Source organism: Gavialis gangeticus, unplaced genomic scaffold (assembly GCF_001723915.1).
Source record: "Gavialis gangeticus isolate Ggan-Ray unplaced genomic scaffold, GavGan_comp1, whole genome shotgun sequence".
NCBI lineage: Eukaryota > Metazoa > Chordata > Crocodylia > Gavialidae > Gavialis > Gavialis gangeticus.
In genome coordinates, this window is record NW_017729031.1 from 13,631,861 (window position 1) to 13,648,955 (window position 17,095).

At 41.2% G+C, this 17,095-nt stretch overlaps 1 protein-coding gene across 3 annotated transcripts in view; it reads left to right on the forward strand.

Annotated features, from left to right (window-relative positions):
- The window catches only part of GTDC1 (glycosyltransferase like domain containing 1), a 414,716-nt gene that overhangs the window by 322,584 nt on the left and 75,037 nt on the right, over positions 1–17,095 (forward strand). The window lies entirely within an intron of this gene.

Here is a 17,095-nt window from a genome sequence, read left to right on the forward strand (position 1 = left end):
ATATATATATATATATATATATAAAAGAAATCCATTATCCCCAAGCTGGGGATAGAACATCTTTTTCAGATATTGCTCCAATAGTCACAAAATACTGCCTGCTTTAAAAGGTTTCAACTTTCAGTGAAATAATCCAGTATTTAATTTTGATCAGACCTAAAGGGCCACCTTTCATAGTTCAAGCCAAGAGAATTATATTGGTTGTTCAGAACTGTAAGTAGTGTGCCAGTATATAGCCGTTATAATTTAAAGACCCCCCCCCTCCCCCTATAAAGGAAGTCTAGTAGAGGGACTGTATAATGGTAATCATAACTTGAAAAGCGATACATGATATCCATCTTTCCTATGTTGCACCTGATTTTGTCTGCAGTGGGTATATCAAAAACATGAACCTCAACTTCAACATTTGAGCAGTCAACATTTCAACAACTTCAACTCCTTTTGAACATACAAAAATGTGGGGTTTTTAAATTAAAAATACATATGTAGACATAGGAAATCTGCATAAGCTTCCTTCACCCATAAAAACTTGGTTGGATTGTGATTAACTGGCAGTATACCTTTACCCTGGGGTTTAAGTGATTGAATTGTGCCTTCATTGCAGAATGAAAACAGTCATTAAAGGTGAATGGTAGCTGTACTATTCAAGTGCCATAATCCCAGATCAGGAGTAACTTGTTCTGGAAAATCATAATTGTTCCTTCTTTTATGAAGAAATGAAGTACTGTTTCTGGGCCTGCATTACACATCTTCAGATATTCCTAGATTTCATAGACATTAAGGGTGGAAGGGACCTTGGAAGATCATCAAGTCAAGCCCCCTGCCCCAGGGGTAGGAAGTCAGCAGGGATCATAGGATCCCAGCAAGATAAACATCTAGATGTCTTTTGAAGGTGTTCAGAGTAGGTGCTTGAACCACCTCCAGTGGCAATCTATTCCAAACCTTGGGGGCTCAGACAGTAAAGAAGTTCTTCCTTATGGCCAGCCTGAAACGGTTATGGAGGAGTTTGTGACCATTCAACTTTGTCCTCCGTTGGGGCACTCTGATGAACAGATGTTCCCCCAGATCCTTGTAAGCACCCCTGATAAACTTATAGGTGGCCACCAGATCACCTCTGAGCCTGCACTTTTCCAGGCTGAAGAGGCCCATGGCTCCCAGTCTCTCTTCATAAGATCTGTTTCCCTGACCTCCGATCATGCACATGGCTCTCCTCTGTGCCCTTTAAAGCTTCTCCACATAATTTTGAATAGTGGAATCCAAAACTGGATGCAGTACTCCAGCTGCGGCCTCACCAAGGCCGAGTACAATGGGAGAATGATGTCCTGGGATTTGCTTGAGAAGCGTCTGTGGATGCAAGCCAGCGTTTTGCTCACTTTACCAGCAGTAGTATCACACTGAAGGCTCACATTCATCTTGTGGTCAATCATGACTCCCAAGTCCCTTTCGTCTGTAGTGCTAGCCAGTGTAGCACTGCCGAGCCTATAAGGATGCTGCAGGTTTTTCTTCCCAAGGTGGAGAACCTTGCATTTTTTGGTGTTGAACACCATCAGGTTCTCATCCCCCCCATTTGCTGAGCCTGTCAAGGTCAGCCTGGATCACCCTCCTGTCCTCAGGTGCGGACACTTTACGCCAGCGTTTGGTGTCATCAGCGAACTTGGCCATTCCGCCTCTGACACGAATGTCCACATCATTGATGAAGATGTTAAATAGTATAGGCCCAAGGACAGAGCCTTGGGGGACCCCACTGGTCACAGGGCACCATGAAGATTGACTTCCATCAACCACCACCCTCTGGTTCCTATCATGGAGCCAATTCCCCAGCTAGCGGATCGTGGTGAGGCTGAGACCGTAGTTAGTCAGTTTTGCTAAGAGGTGATCATGGGATACCAGATTGAAGGCTTTTCTGAAGTCAAGATATACAACATCAATCTTTTCTCCCTTGTCCAGGTGATAGGTCACTTTGTCATAGAAGGAAGTAAGATTGGTCAAGGAAAACCTACCCGCAACAAACCCGTGCTGGCTATCCCTCAGGATATTGTCATCGGCCAGTCTGTTAAGAATGGCCTCTTTGATAATCTTTTCTAAGACCTTCCCCGGGATAGAGGTCAGGCTGATATAGTTAGCCAGATCTACTTTCCTCCCTTTCTTGAAAATAAGCATGACATTGGCCTTCTTTCAATCTTTGGGCACTTCACCAGAGTGCCAGGAGTTCTTGAAGATCCGTGCCAGGGGCTGAGCTATGAAGCTAGCCAGCTTCTTGAGTACCTTGGGGTGTAAACTGCAAGGGCAGGCTGACTTGAAGGTGTCCAGCCTCTCAAGGTGTTCCTTCACAAGGTCAGCATTGATAGGGGGTAAGTAATCTTCCTCACCCAAGCCTCCCTGTCCTGTAATGGGCAGGGGTGTCCCTTGGGATTGGTGAAAGACTGATGCAAAGTGTCCATTTAGCAAGTTGGCTTTTTCCTGGGCATCAGTTTTCAGTTGTCATTTGTCCAATCTGGTTCAGCAGGGGTCCAATGTTGGCCTTGCTTTTCCTCCAGCTCCCCACATATCTAAAAAAGGACTTTTTATTGTCCTTGATACTTGTAGCTAGTTGGAGTTCCATCGCAGCCTTGGCCTTCCTGGTTCACTCCCTGCAGGTCTGAACCAGTGCAGAGTATTCCTCCTTGGAGGTGGGTCTAATCCTCCATCCTTTGTAGGCCTTTCTTTTTAGATGCAGGAGGTCCACTAGTTCCCTGGAGAGCTGAGGGGGCTGCTGTGCCCTTTTGCTGCCTTTCCTCCAAGATGGGATAAACTTCGCTTGCACATCCAGGATCGCTCCTTTGAGGAGCAACTGCTCATCCTGAACTCCCTTCCCCTTTGGGTCGTGGCCCTTTAGGGCCTCCCTGACAAGCCTTCTAAGCTTACCAAAGTAAGCTTTCCTGAAGTCAAGGACTTCTATATTGCTGACTGACTTGCCAGCTTTATGGCAGATGGTGAAGGTGATCAGCTCGTGGTCACTGTCACCCAGCTTCCCTTTGATCATTAGGTTGCTGATTAGGTCATTCCCCGTTGCCAGAACCAGGTTGAGCAGTGCTTTACCTCTCATTGGCCTGTCGACTTCTTGCATCAGATAGAGCTCATCCACCCACGAGAGAAAGCTTTGTGACTGCTCGGATTTGGCCGAGTGCTGTTCCCAGAAGATGCCTGGGTAGTTGAAGTCTCCCATGACAACCATGAACCGGGAGCATGCAGCCTCAGCCAATTCCCTGGTGAACTCCTGGTCAAGCTCTTGATCCTGGGCAGGAGGTCTGCAGTAGACTCCCACCATTGTGTCCCCTATGCCATGTGCATCATGGATTTTAACCCAGAGGGTCTCCAGTCATCCACCCTGGGTGCCAATGTTGGCTGGCAGGGATGCATAGCTTTTCTTGACATAGAGAGCTACACCTCCGCCCTTTTGTCCACTCGATCCCTCCTGTACAGGGTATAGCTGTCTATACCTGTGGCCTAGTCATGGGTGGAGTCCCACCAGGTCCCTGTTATCCCTGTGACATCATAGTTACTTGTGTTAGGCAGGAGGACAAGTTCCTCCTGTTTATTCCCCAAGCTCCTGGCATTTGTGTACAGGCAGGCAAGTGTCCCTTTGGGGGCCCTCGCTTTGCCCACAGCTCGCTCCAGGGCTGGGGCAAGGGTGGGCTCACTTAAGGGCCTTGGTCTGCTGGCTTTGCAAGGGTTGCTCAGTGGGCCAGCAGTGGCGGTAGTCCCCCCATCCCCTGGCAGGCTTAGTTTTTAGACCGTTAACCAAAATAAAAAGATGCTGCAAAGACTTTTATGTCTGGCAGAGCCAACAGAAACCACCAAATGTATAGTTAAAAATAGAGGTGCAACGATGTATCAGTTGCATATCAGATCGGCACCGATAAAAGGAAAATTAACATTATTGGCAAAGAGATTTTTTGTGTGGCAGTGTCACCGACAAATGCCATGTGCATATGCACAGGCACAGCATGCATGTGGCCAGGGATGCAGCCTGGCAGCTTTGGAGAGCAGTACCCTTCTAGTAAGGGTTATGGGGGGGCAGATTGAGGCCCTCAGGGTGTGGGAGGGAATAGGGCAGGGGCAGGTGCTGGTAAGCCAGGGCAGTGAATGTGATGTCAGGGCCAGGAGTGGGATGGAGCCATGGGTGGCTTGTCCGGGGAGGGTGCAGAGAGTGGGGGGGTGGCTCCCCATCACTGTGCACACCCCCGGGGTGGAATAGGGGGCATGCACCCCGCTACATTTGTATGCAGGGTGGATTCAGGCTGCCTGCTATGGTCTTGGGGTCAGGAGCTGCATCCGCCCACTCCCAGTGGGGTAGCAAGGGCCAAGGCTACGCTCAAAGCAAGTGGAGTGGGAGACAGCACTTGGCAGGGTTGACTACGGGGTGGGCTATAAACACCCCAGAATTTCCCATCGCCACCCCTCCCAGTGCTGACACCATTGCCCATCCTGCACAGCTAAGCCTGCCCCACCCCTACCCACTTGGAGTGCAGCTCCAGCCCCATCCTACTAGGAAGAGTCTGGTGCAGCCCCTGGCCCCAAGCAGGCAGGCAAAACTCGTCGCTTAAACTTTGTTTACTCACTGATTTTGCCTGCCTGCAGCCAGAGGTTCAGGGCCCCAGAACCCCGACCCCCCCTGCACCTAACTTCTTTACAGCTGGCAGGCATCGTGGCCTCAGCAGGGGCTAGCAGGCCTGCAGCTTTCACCTTGCTGTGCCTTAACATCCATGTCATGAGTTTTGCTTGTCCGCAGCTTGAAGTGCAGTTTCCCCAAACCCCTGCACCTATCTCCTTGAAACATGTTAGGATTCGTGGTCTCCCTGCAGTTTTGACTCCGCTGTGGCTTAACACATACATGTGACATGACTTCTACTCTCGAGGTTTTGGGGTGCAGGTTCTCTGAACCCTCTCCACCTATCTTCTTGAAACTTGGTATGCATCATGCCCTCAGAAGGGGCTGCAATTCTGGCACTTTTCATTCAAATCAGGACAGAAATGACGAAGTTATAGACTGTTTCGACCTTCCCCATTATAACCTAAGGGTGAAATGTCGAAACCGGGTCAAAATGGCAAAACGTTTTGACTGAACTGAACGGAACAGAACAGCTATTTTGACTCAAAACAAAAGTCAAAATGACACACTATTCTGTCAAAACGCTGGTCGAAATGGAACGCTTCCATTTCGCACAGCCCTAACAAATACATCCTAAAATTGGAATTACAATGAGAAGAGGGCTTATGAACACGGCCTATGGTTTCTTTTTCTTAGTCACCTATTTTGGGATACTGTCAATATGCCCTTCCTTGTTAACATCAACTAATACAACAACAGAACGCTTTGTCCTTTCTGATCTTTACATTTCAAGGGTAAAGGTTTCCAGCTTATTTCTTATATTCATAGCCAGCTGGCTGCTTTTATAGGTAGTGTGCATATATCCTGACTGTGAATAAGATTTTTGGCTGGTTTAAACACATTTGTGATGATCCCTCTAGGGCCACAATTCACCTGCATGTATTTTGCATTACTTCCCAGAATGCAATTATCTGTGCTATTATCTCCGTATTTGTATAGTCCACAATCCTAAAATAGTGGGGAAGTGTTACATCTCAAAAAGTCTCCTGGCATGAAGTGAGAAATAGCGAATATGTTCAAGATGGCAGCCATAATTGAGCCAGCTCATGTGGGACTAATGCCTGTGTTACGGCATAAACATTGTAAAGCATCTGTAACATGAATATTGTAGTGGGAGCTGAAGTGGCATATACATTCTGACTTTTCCTTACCTATTGATCTGTTGATCTCTTCCAAATAAATCTGGAAGGTAAACCTGTTTGCTGGCAGATTTCTTCAATCTTTGCAAAAATGATTACATATTCTCTTGGGTAAAGGAAACTCAATGGAAGTAATATTCTGAAATGCCCACAATATATGACTGAATCATCAATGAGAGAGTTACCTTCAAAGAAAGGTTTTTTAAAGGCTTGGCTTTATAGTACACTCTTATTCTTTTTTTTCTATGTCTGGGCATACAAGTATCAGCAGTGAAACTGTGAAATATACAGAGAAAGTTATCAATTAATGGTATAATGCCTTCTGGTTTGAGACCATGTGATAGCTTGTAATATGGCACATGGTGCTTATTTGGATGCTTGCTACCAGGGGAAACTTTCGCACATTCTAGAGGCCCCTTTTTTAGGTTTGTCTATGTACCCAGTTGAAGCTGGTATAATACAGGAGTGGGTATAACACCATCTCCTACACCTATATGTGAAAGCACACGTGCCTAGAATGTTACTGTGTACACAATTATTTTGGTTGGCTTTGTAACCAAAACATTGAAATATCAGTCTAAGCAGGATAGCACCTCATCTGTTTTTAAAAACATGTGTTTTATTTCCATTAAGTGTGAATTCATTAGAATGTAAAATGATTTCCACAATCTTGTAGTGCAGATTTTCATCTATGGTTGCTCAAGAATAGGAAAGGGATAAAAGAAGTTTATGGGTAGAACATTTCCTCTTTTTTCTAAGCTACCTTCCAGAGGAGCCACCTCTGAGGTTTTAGTTGTGCTTCCTATTTAGTAGCTCAGTTTTCTGTTAACAAAGTTTCCGTTCAAGAAGCCCATGGTTCTTTTTTTCTGGTATTTTTTTTCTGAAGAAGTGCATTGTTTGTTACAGAGATGATTTATCACTAAATATCTAGTTTCAGGGGTTTTCAATTAACTTTAAGTATAGAGAGGCTGAGAACCCTCAATATATACTATAGTCCTTACATTTATAAGCATAGGTGTGTACGGCCTTTGTGCGTAGAGAAAGGATAGAGAGTGGAGGAAGGACATATACACTCATCATTGCACATGCTGGCTTTCAGTGAAGTTAGCATTGGCAAGGTTGGGTTAAGCTTATTTAAAACTTGAAATATGTTTGATTCCAACGGTATTGGATTTATTCAGTTTTACGCTGTCAGGACCATATTATCTCCCCTCCTTGTGAGCATGTACAGTTCCCAGAACAATATAACCACAAACCTGTAGCCTTCAGTTGTTACCACAGTGAAAATATAAAATGATACTTAATAATATATTTTGGAATCAAATTTGTGCAATGGGAAAGGTAAGCAAGGAACTGAAATACAGCCTTTAGGTATATTACACAACAGAACAACAAAAATGTGCTGTTGTTTAAATTGCAGTAGCAATCTGGAATGGATTTTCAGGCCGGGGTTATGTTAAGTGTTAATAGTGAAACCTGGATATTTTTTTCTTTGATCTTTTCTCTAGTTTCTGCTGAATAATAGGATCAAAACAAAGTGCCATTTATATGTACACCTCTTTCTTTTGATCTTACCAGCAAAGAGAAAAAAAGTTCTGTCTGCTACTATAACTTAGCAAATAGAGCTGCAGCTCCTCTTACTTGAATACACCAGTGCTCTTCATGGTTTTCAGCAAGTCATGTCACTGCCTATCTTGTTGTGTTTAGTTTGTGAACTTACAGTGAAATAGTTTTCATTATAGAAAGCTTTAGTACTATTTTAACAAAATTTCCTAGAGGCAAGCACTATGCTTAAACAGGTGGTTTACTGTGAATCATATATTACATAATAATTTATGATCACAGTTTATGATGACTGCAGCCAGTTGTGTAACAATGTAGGGGGAGGGCAGCCGGGGCACCATCCCCAAGTGCCCTGTGCTAACATGACTTTACTGCTTCTAGTCCCCAGTCTGGCACTGGTGTCACTACCTGTGTCACTACCTGAGGCCATGTGCAGGCATTCCACTCTGCTCAATTCCCTAAAAAAATGTCAATACAAAAAGTGAACCGGTCCTTCTCTCCTCTGCACTGCTTTGTGACTTAGTTAAAAGCTAGGATGGCAATAGGTCACAAAAATAGATGCATTAATAAGATGCATTAATGAACAGAGTGGAATAGGATCATAGTTAGACACCCAAGTCAACTTACGTGCCTAAACAGCGGAAGAACATAATGCCTGTATGCCACTCTCCTCATGGAAACTAGAAGTGTGCAAACGTTCACTTACTTTCTTCCAGGGGAAACATGTGTTCTCCAGGAGAAAGATCCCAACATCTGGAAATCTCCCTTGTGAGAAAAATGTTCTTGCATAAATGAATGCTTGTGTACTCCCCTTCTGGTCTACTCCAGGAGGGGAGGGAAGCAGCAAGGAAGTGCTCCCAGCCTCTTCCCCAACCAGGGAATTGCCAGCTGGGCTGTAGGAGTGGTGACTTTAAAGGTGGTGAAGCTGGGAACTGGGCTTCCCCTGCCCTGGTTCCTGGCCTTGTGGGCTTTATATGATGAAAGAGCAACTGTTCCTTGCCCTCCAATCTGCTGCCCAAACTAGGGACCCTGCTGCTCCCTCTCTTTGCAACCATCACTGAGAGCAGAGAAGAGGAATAGCTTCTTTCGCCTCCCTCCCCACACTCACTACCCAGAGCCCAGTCTAGGGAGCAGGCAGGGGGTTGTCATGCTGCTCCAGGGGGACTGGGGAAGACACTGCTCCCCACACTTCCCCAGACCAGGATTAGTCTGGGAAAGGCATGAAGAACCGGGGAGAAAAATGCCTGTTTCAGGTCTTAGGCACCTAAATCCATGTCTTCCTAATCGATGCAGTGGTATTGGGTTTGGATTATCTATCCTAAAAAAGCTTTTCCTGTAAACTCCACTAGCTGTATTCTCTATTTCCTTCCACCAGTCCTTTATTTCATATGTATATGGTAGGTAGGTCCCAGAGTCCTACACTTTCAAAGTTACATTACCTCGTTTGAGGAAAGGTGTGGGGAATGCTTCCTGGACAAAGAAGTTAAGATAAACCAGTTACAGGGATTTTTCCCCTGCCTTTACATTAACAATGAGATCATTTTTAGTAGTGTGGTTAGCATGAAGCAAATCAGTTCTGTCATGAAATCAGTGGAGTACATGTTAATGCAGGGGAGAAAAGCAGGAATAATAAAATAAAAAACTGATTCTACAGTTCATGATTATAACAATATTATATTACTGTAGTCTAAGACAGTGGTGGGTACACATTTCTTTTAGATGCCTAAATGAATCATTTTACTTAAATGCAAAGTCTGTAAATTAAGTTATGAACCTTACCTGGCACCACATTTACTCAAACAGAAGATGACCCTGGTTATAAGATGACCCCCCAGTAATTAGATTCTATATCTGGAAAATTTATAAATGTTATAATTTTCCAGATATAGAATCTAAGTATTGAAGGCCTGAAATTTATCCCCTCCCACTCCTACAGCAGGGAAAATAAATCTGGGGGATCAGGTACCCCTTTCCCCTCTGCTTCCCCCCAACTTACTCACTTGACAGCCTCTTTCCTCCTCCCCTTAGTGTCAGACCTTGCTCTCTCTGAGCACATGGAAGTGAGGAGCAAATTTGAAAACAATAACCTTGAAATTAAACATGGTTGTAGTAATTTGCATATAGTACTCATAGACTTAATTCATTCTGAATTGATGCATGTTACCTTTTTTGAAACTGCTTCCAGTTTTAGCACAGGCGTTTCATAAACACAGTTTTGAGCAGCACTTTTGCACTTACTTATATCTAACATAAACTAGCATGTCTATGCATGGTATTAGTCCAAAACCAAAAAGCTCATGATCTACCATATAGTTCACTGGACTGGGACTGGGACCCAACCACATAGTTCACCGGACTGGGACCCAACAGCATTTCAAGCCATGGTGAGCCACAACATTGCAGACAGTCCACTTGGAATTATTCCTCATGCTCCCTTTCAGCTTAGTACATATGATTAGTGTGGCCCTGCCCTTCACAAGGTGAACCAGGACCGAGTTGCCCTGTGCCTCATCTGCACATACATTTTTGTAGCATCCTAGGACTTGGAAAAGAGTTGGCAGTGAGAAGGATTGCACTTAAGGGCACTAGAATATGTCTTATTCAGATGGATTGTATTAACCTGTCTTGGTAGTAGGTTCCCATCAGCATGTTTGCCCACTATGGGCCATGTGTTTTATAGTCATGCCCAGTGTTGGCTGCATTTAATCAGCTTCATACTTGATTTCCATTACTGAGCACATGCTGCTTTTTGCAGCTGTTTAATAATAGCCAGTGTATTTAGTGAAATTTTCTTGTATGTGCTTTTAAGAAAAGGGCTTTTTTCCTATGCCAGTTGGCAGGGAAAACTTCATCTTGTATTTGAGTAAATACGGTATTTTACTTTTTGAACTTTAAAAATAACACATCGTTAAGACATTGAGCTTTCACTGGTTTTGTTTCCATAACCCCAGAAGTTAACAAAAATAACAAAAATAACTACAACCAAAAGGAATATTTCTTATATGGAACAATCCCATGCACCAGTACAGACTGGGGACTGATTGGGTAAGCAGCAGCTCTGCAGAAAAGGAACTAGGGTTTACAGTGGGCAGTAAGCTGAATATGAGCCAATAGCATGCCTTCATGACAAAGAAGGCTAACTGCTGTACTAGTAGGAGCACTGTCACCAGATGGAAGTGATTATTCCCTTCTATTTGCCACTAATGAGGCCACATCTGGAATACTGTCCAGTTTGGGGTCCCCCCCTGCACTACAGAAAGGATGTGGACAAATTGGAGAGAGTCCTGCATAGGGAAATACAGATGGTTAGGGGGCTGGGGAACAGGGCTTATGAGGCTGAGAGAACTGGGCTTACTTAGTCTAGAGAAGAGGAGACTGAGGCAGGATTTAATAACAGCCTACAGCTGCCTGAAGGGTGCTTCCAAGGAGGATGGATCTAGACTGTTCTCACTGGCAGCAGATGACAGAACAAGGTACACAGGTTTCAAATTGCAGCAAGGAAAGTTTAGGTTAGATATTAGGATAGACTTTCTCACTAGGAAGGTAATAAAGCACTGGAACAGGTTGTAGACTCACCGTCCTTGGAGGTTGTTAAGACCTGGCTAGACAAAACCTTGGCTGGGATGATCCGGTTGGATATGGCCCTTTGAGCATGGTGGTTGGACTAGATGATCTCCTGAGGTCTGTTCCAACCTTATTTTCTATAATTCTGTGATTTCCCTTCGTAGAACCTCTGCCTTTAAACAACATAAATATATGTCTTCCAGGTCTGTAACTGTGTTTGAAAATATAGAATCCTAAAACAAATCAAATTAGCAGCAAGTCCACTATGGCTACATAAAGTTTTGCTAGAGCATCCTAAGGATCTTGAAATAATTAATTGAATTTTAACTAATTTGTCAAGCTTTTTAGAATCCCAAACTGCTAACTGGCCTTCTAGGGAGAAATGACAAAAAATCTGCAAGGAAATTCAGAATCGAGATTTACACAAACAAAATTTGATGTTTGATGGATTATAATTGCCCACTCATTTCTACACCCTGTGTGAATTAAATATTAAAAATGATAAATCCACAAAAGATACATCAGTGAATCAAAGTAGACCCATATATTTCCTTTAAGGAACCTTTCAGAAGAAGTGGCTTCCATTAATTATAGTGAAGTGGTCCCTAAATTGAATATTCAGCAGCATTACTTCACTTACTGCTGACTGTTCTCTACAAGCATATCAGTCGCATGGGGTTCAGTGCCTGCAAGTATTTCCACCACACCTGAAGCATAACAGATAGTTGACTCTTTGGAAGATATCTAGTGTCTCAAGAATTGATTGAAAGATCAGCTGTTTGTGCATTACAATATTAAAGAGAGCGAGGAACTGAAGAAACCTTAGTGTCATCATCACAGAGTTATATTTTTCTTTAGCATTTTCTTCTGAAGTCTCATACTATCCCTTGTTTTAGTATATGGCTGTTTCCAGGTGTCCCACCAGTAGTGCTAACTTCAAAGTAACATAATGATTTTACACACTTATCTTTTTTAGAAAGACCACTCGGACAAATAGATTGCATGGACAGTGAAAATAGCAGGGCAAGCTTTTTTTTTCATTCCTTGTTAGCTAATCATTCTTAGTGTTGAGGCTATATTATACATAGAGGAGAGATAATTGCTCCAAGATTTCTGGTAACAAAATACAAAGGGCCTGATACTCGCATAACTTAAATGAGTATAATCCAATTTATTTCAGTGGAACTATGCTGCTTTATGTCAACAGAGATCAGGATCAATGTTTTCTCCTTTAAGGATGCTACCAACTACTCCTTCTGTTGCACCTCTGCAATTCTAACCTCTTCAGAGCTTTATAAATGTGGCTTTGAAAATCCACATTTTCGAAGGAGGTAGAAAAATCTTATTCCTGCTTTATAAATGGAGAAACAAAGACATCCAGAGGTATGAGGTGGTTATAAAGACACACAATAGCTCACTAGCAACAATTCAGGAGTTCCTCTAGACCACACTGCCTGAGATAGACCAAGGTACATTTAAATATTAGTTGTAGTGCCAGAAAGTACAAATACGTGTAATATAGTAACTTATTTCAAGGGAGGGTCAAAAACTGTGTATTACTACATAGCTCTTGGGGCCAGAGGCAATTGACTGGACCTCATGATTTTTAATGCCCTGTGGCTAAGATAATTGGATGATAGCCCTGCAATTTTCTTATTGCTTGAGTGTTGTATTCATGACTAAATGTGTTTTAAATTTTTGCATATGATAAATTATTATTTTTAATACATTGTTTTAGCTTTTTCAGACAATGTTATGGTTACTTCGGCAAACCTTCAAGCATAATTGGGTTTCAGTGCTTATTTATTTCTTGGGGTACCTGAGAAAGTGTTAAATAATTAAGATGAAATACGTGTTTCCCTGAGAAACACACAGAAGTTTGCATTTGTGCTGTTGAGTTATCAAAAACAGATGTGACCAAGTGGAACATTTTACATAAATTTATTAAAATCATTATTTACCTGTAACTTATAAGCAGGGCTTAGCTGCTCTACTTTGTTGCCAGTATGTGCTGCCAATAATCTGCCAAAAAGCAGCTTGCTGGCAAAATCATTGAAATGGTTAGCTTATGCTTGCACAGAACATTACAACCCTGATTCAAATGAAAACCTACTATAAACGAACTCTTTGATGCTGGATTCACTGGAACATATTATTGATATATGGTATACAGTTTATATGGATTATGTATACTGTGGAAGAAATATGGATATCTATTAAGTGTAACTTGATATGTAATCATTTAGGACAGTTATTGTTTTCACTACTCACTATGACTGCTCAGGTTTAAAATAAGGACTATGTATGTCCTTTGTAGCAATCCAAAGCACTAGAGTACTGTTTGGTCAATTAATAAAGGAAAGCTATTGAAAACTTAAAATATCTGACATCTACATATAGTTAGTCATTTAAAAGACAAGCCTTTCTTTTAGGAACAATTTATACATTACATAAATGTAAGTTTTTCATCCAAGTATCATTTCAAGAATGGCAAGCTTAAATATTGGAGGCCATGGGGAAACATAATATTACGATAATGTTCTTTGGTGCGGTTTGGAAGGTTTTAGGAAACATTTGGAAGTATTTTTCTCATAAAGTCACTTAACTATTGAAGTGTTATGATAGCATTCCCTTCTGCATTGCGTATGTTACAAAAAGAGTCCATTTAAAGGGGACATCCATTCTAAATATCCTGATTAGAGGGATTTCCACAAACCAGGAAATTACATGCTACAGTATCCTGGTATTAGTTTAATAAAAAGAAATTAAATGAAATAAGCAAAACTCTAGGTGGTTTAAGGTGTGATATCATTTTTCAAGCACCCGTTCATTTTCAGTTCTGTATAACAGAAGAAGATTCCATACTGTTTGGAAGCTATAAATACATTTGCATACGTACTCAAGAGTTCTAAAGCATTAGAGAATACAAGCAATTCTTAGTCAGAAAGGACCCTAAAATCCTTTTGTCTGTCCTTAGAACTAGAATAGAGTTGTCTCACACACACATGCACACGCGCGCGAAATGATTCAGGCAAAGGATTTACCTTAAAACATTCTAAAAATCTTCCAAGTGTTAGATCAATAGGGTATTGACAGCCATTTTCATGATACAGTGATAATTTTGAATAAGTAAAATTATTGTTAAAAGAAGTGGATAAAATCAGATGTTGGCTAGTGGGGTTTTTTGTTTTTATTTCTTTATTTTTAACTTCTATTTCTATATCCCACCCCACAAATAATACAAAAAATGATCACTGGTCACTTGTCCTCATGGTAATTCATTACCAGTTTTATGTGCATGTAATACCTGTCATTCATTACCAGTTTTATGTGCACTTAATATTGTTACTTTTTAGATCAAAGCTTAAAAGAATTTTAAACATGCTTAGAACATTGACTGTACTTTGGAAAATAAATTGACCTGCATGTTTTGGAGAAGTTTAATGTTTCTTTCTTTTATCCATAATCTAATTACCCTGTATCTCTATGCAGATACTTGTATTTACCTTTTAAGAAAATTTAAGGCATAAGAATGCATGAATTAAGTAATTGAAGTGAAATCCTGACTCCATTGAAATCAGTGGAATTTTGTCAGGACTTTATTGGGGTCAAAGTGTCACCTCCATATATAAAATACAAAGTAATCACTATCTCTTTATCTTTGATGACCTAAAGTGATTAAGGTATTTTTGAAGTCATTTGCCAGCAGTAAATATGTTATGCAACAAAATGGAATTAGTAATAATCCCACAAGTACTAGATTAAAATAGACATGACTTTGGCTAGAGGAGTGTATAACAAGAAAAGTAACATGAGGAGTCAGAACTATTAAAACACGGATCTTTAAGGCCCGCATTTGTTTTGAACTAATTTCACTTTTCTTTCCCTGTTCTTTTTAATTCTGCTACTGAAGGTAGGGGTGTCATGTTGGGTATTTTCTGGAAGAAGAGGTTAAGAATGTTTCAGTTACAACCTTTATCAGTCACAGCCAATATTTGTCAATTTAGTAACATATCTTACGCAGCAGTTTTAATGTTGGAAATTCAGGTGTTTTGGATACTGAATACTTTCAAATGTAAAATGCAATTGGCAATTAGAGATCTGTTTGCCCTCTTCCTCCAGTGAGGGTTAAAGAAAACACTCTGAGAAGGAGGAGTTTGTAGCCAGTGGGCGCATATACACTTTGCTTTAATGCACAGTAGACTATTTTACTTTGCATCAGAGCATCACGTAAACAAGTGACATTATACTAATGCACACTAAAGTAGTTTACTCCACATTAAGTATTACTAAAAAAAGCATGCAAATGCGCTACTACGCATTAGCACAGCCTAATGCACATTAATTTAGTACCTTATACTGGAGTTACTAAATTTAAAGTGTATTAGAAAAGGTGTATTAATGCACATGTAAATATGCCCCTTAACTGTGCAGCTAATTCCAGATGAAACCAGATTGGGGAGGGAAGATGCAGATGATAAGAAAATTAGTGCAGCTTTGAAATATGAGTCTATAATACAGAAGGTTTTCTGTCAGAAAATATTTGGAAAATAGGTAGATGGTAAATTTTGAACAATCTAAGTGATGTAAGTATCTAAGTTTTATTTTCAAAATGACTTCAGCCCAAATTGACATTGGTATTTAAGGGTCTAAATCCCATTGATTTCAGTGAGCCTAGGTATTTTTGAAGAACTGTGCCTTAAAAGTCTTGAGTCGAGGCAAACTGCCTCAATTACTTTTTCTTGAGCTAATATGCAGTGGGTATCATTAGAGGTGATTTCCAAACTGGATTTCTGTCTTTATTTTCTCCCTGCTTTCTTAATCTGTTTTCCTCCTTTCCCTCTCCATATCTATTTTCTCTTTTTTTTTTTTTATCTTCTCAGCCTAATTTTATATTGTTTTTTCCTCTCATGCTTCATTTCTCTGGTCTTATTTCCTATCCTATGTGCCACTCCCATCCTGAAAATATAGGACTAAACAGCTCATCTGGATTTAGTGCCTTTATTGAGTAAAAAGTACCACATATAAGCTCAACACAGCCTTTACTTTCTCAGGAATGCCTATATACTATATTAATCAACTAGGCCACAAGATTAACAAGCTAAATTATTGCTGAGCAGTTCTTAGGCCAAAAGTGCTGTTTTGTATAACATTCCCTAGAGGAACTGGGACCCTCATACTCATTATGAGACTCAGTGTTTCCAAGTCTCAGGCTCTGCTCACCTGGCAGCCCCACATCACTCTTCTGAGAACATTGAAAACATGCAAAACAGGAGGGTTGTCTGATGCTGCCAGTCCTAGACCCCTTTTCCAGGACTCTCTCTGGATATTTTATCTATCGGCAGGGATGATGTATACTATAGGTTGTGCGGCCAAGCATTTTGAAGAGAAAAAGCTATGGTTTAAGAAAAAACAGATTAAGTACTGATAGTGGGTAGTGTCCCACAGGTGTCAAGGGAGATCAGTACTCCATCATTTCAATCCTTCCTTCTATCAATAGGAAGCTACTGGACCGTGCTTCTGAGTCTCAGAGACTCATTAAAGAACAAGTGCGCTTCTGGAGAAAGTTTACTCAGGAAGATGAGACAGGCTACAAACAGACATTGCATTTGTCTGGGGATAAACAATTTTATCCTGGAACAAAGTGCAGTTTTTCAGACGTCCATCTCCATTGTCCCAGGATACATTCTAAAAGGGTTCACAGGATAAGAAGAACTAACAGTTTATCCCAGGTCAATGCAAAGTTAATCTGAACAGTTATCCTGGGATTGCATCAGTGACTCAATGACAGAAAAGTAATAGTGCATGCAGCTACTCACTAAACCCTGATTATTAGAAGGATGATGTGTATTCGTGTCATTCTGGGATATTTCTGCTCTGGGACAAACACAGGTACAATTTATTCAAGGGCAAATGAACATCTGTTCTTGGCCTTATAGATCTTAAGCCATTGACCATCTTTGCTCATTCACATGAAACCCCTATCCTAATTTCTCTCTCACATTCTTGGTCTTTTGTTTTCTGTCTTAATGTTTCACATTCTGTTGTGTCCATCCAGCTTTTTTTTTGTCCCTTAGTCATGAATCTCCCCAGCGCTGTCCCTCATGACATTCCTGGAAGTTACTTCTTCAGGTAACCTGTTCCGCACTCTGTATGAAACAGATCAGGAAATGATAAT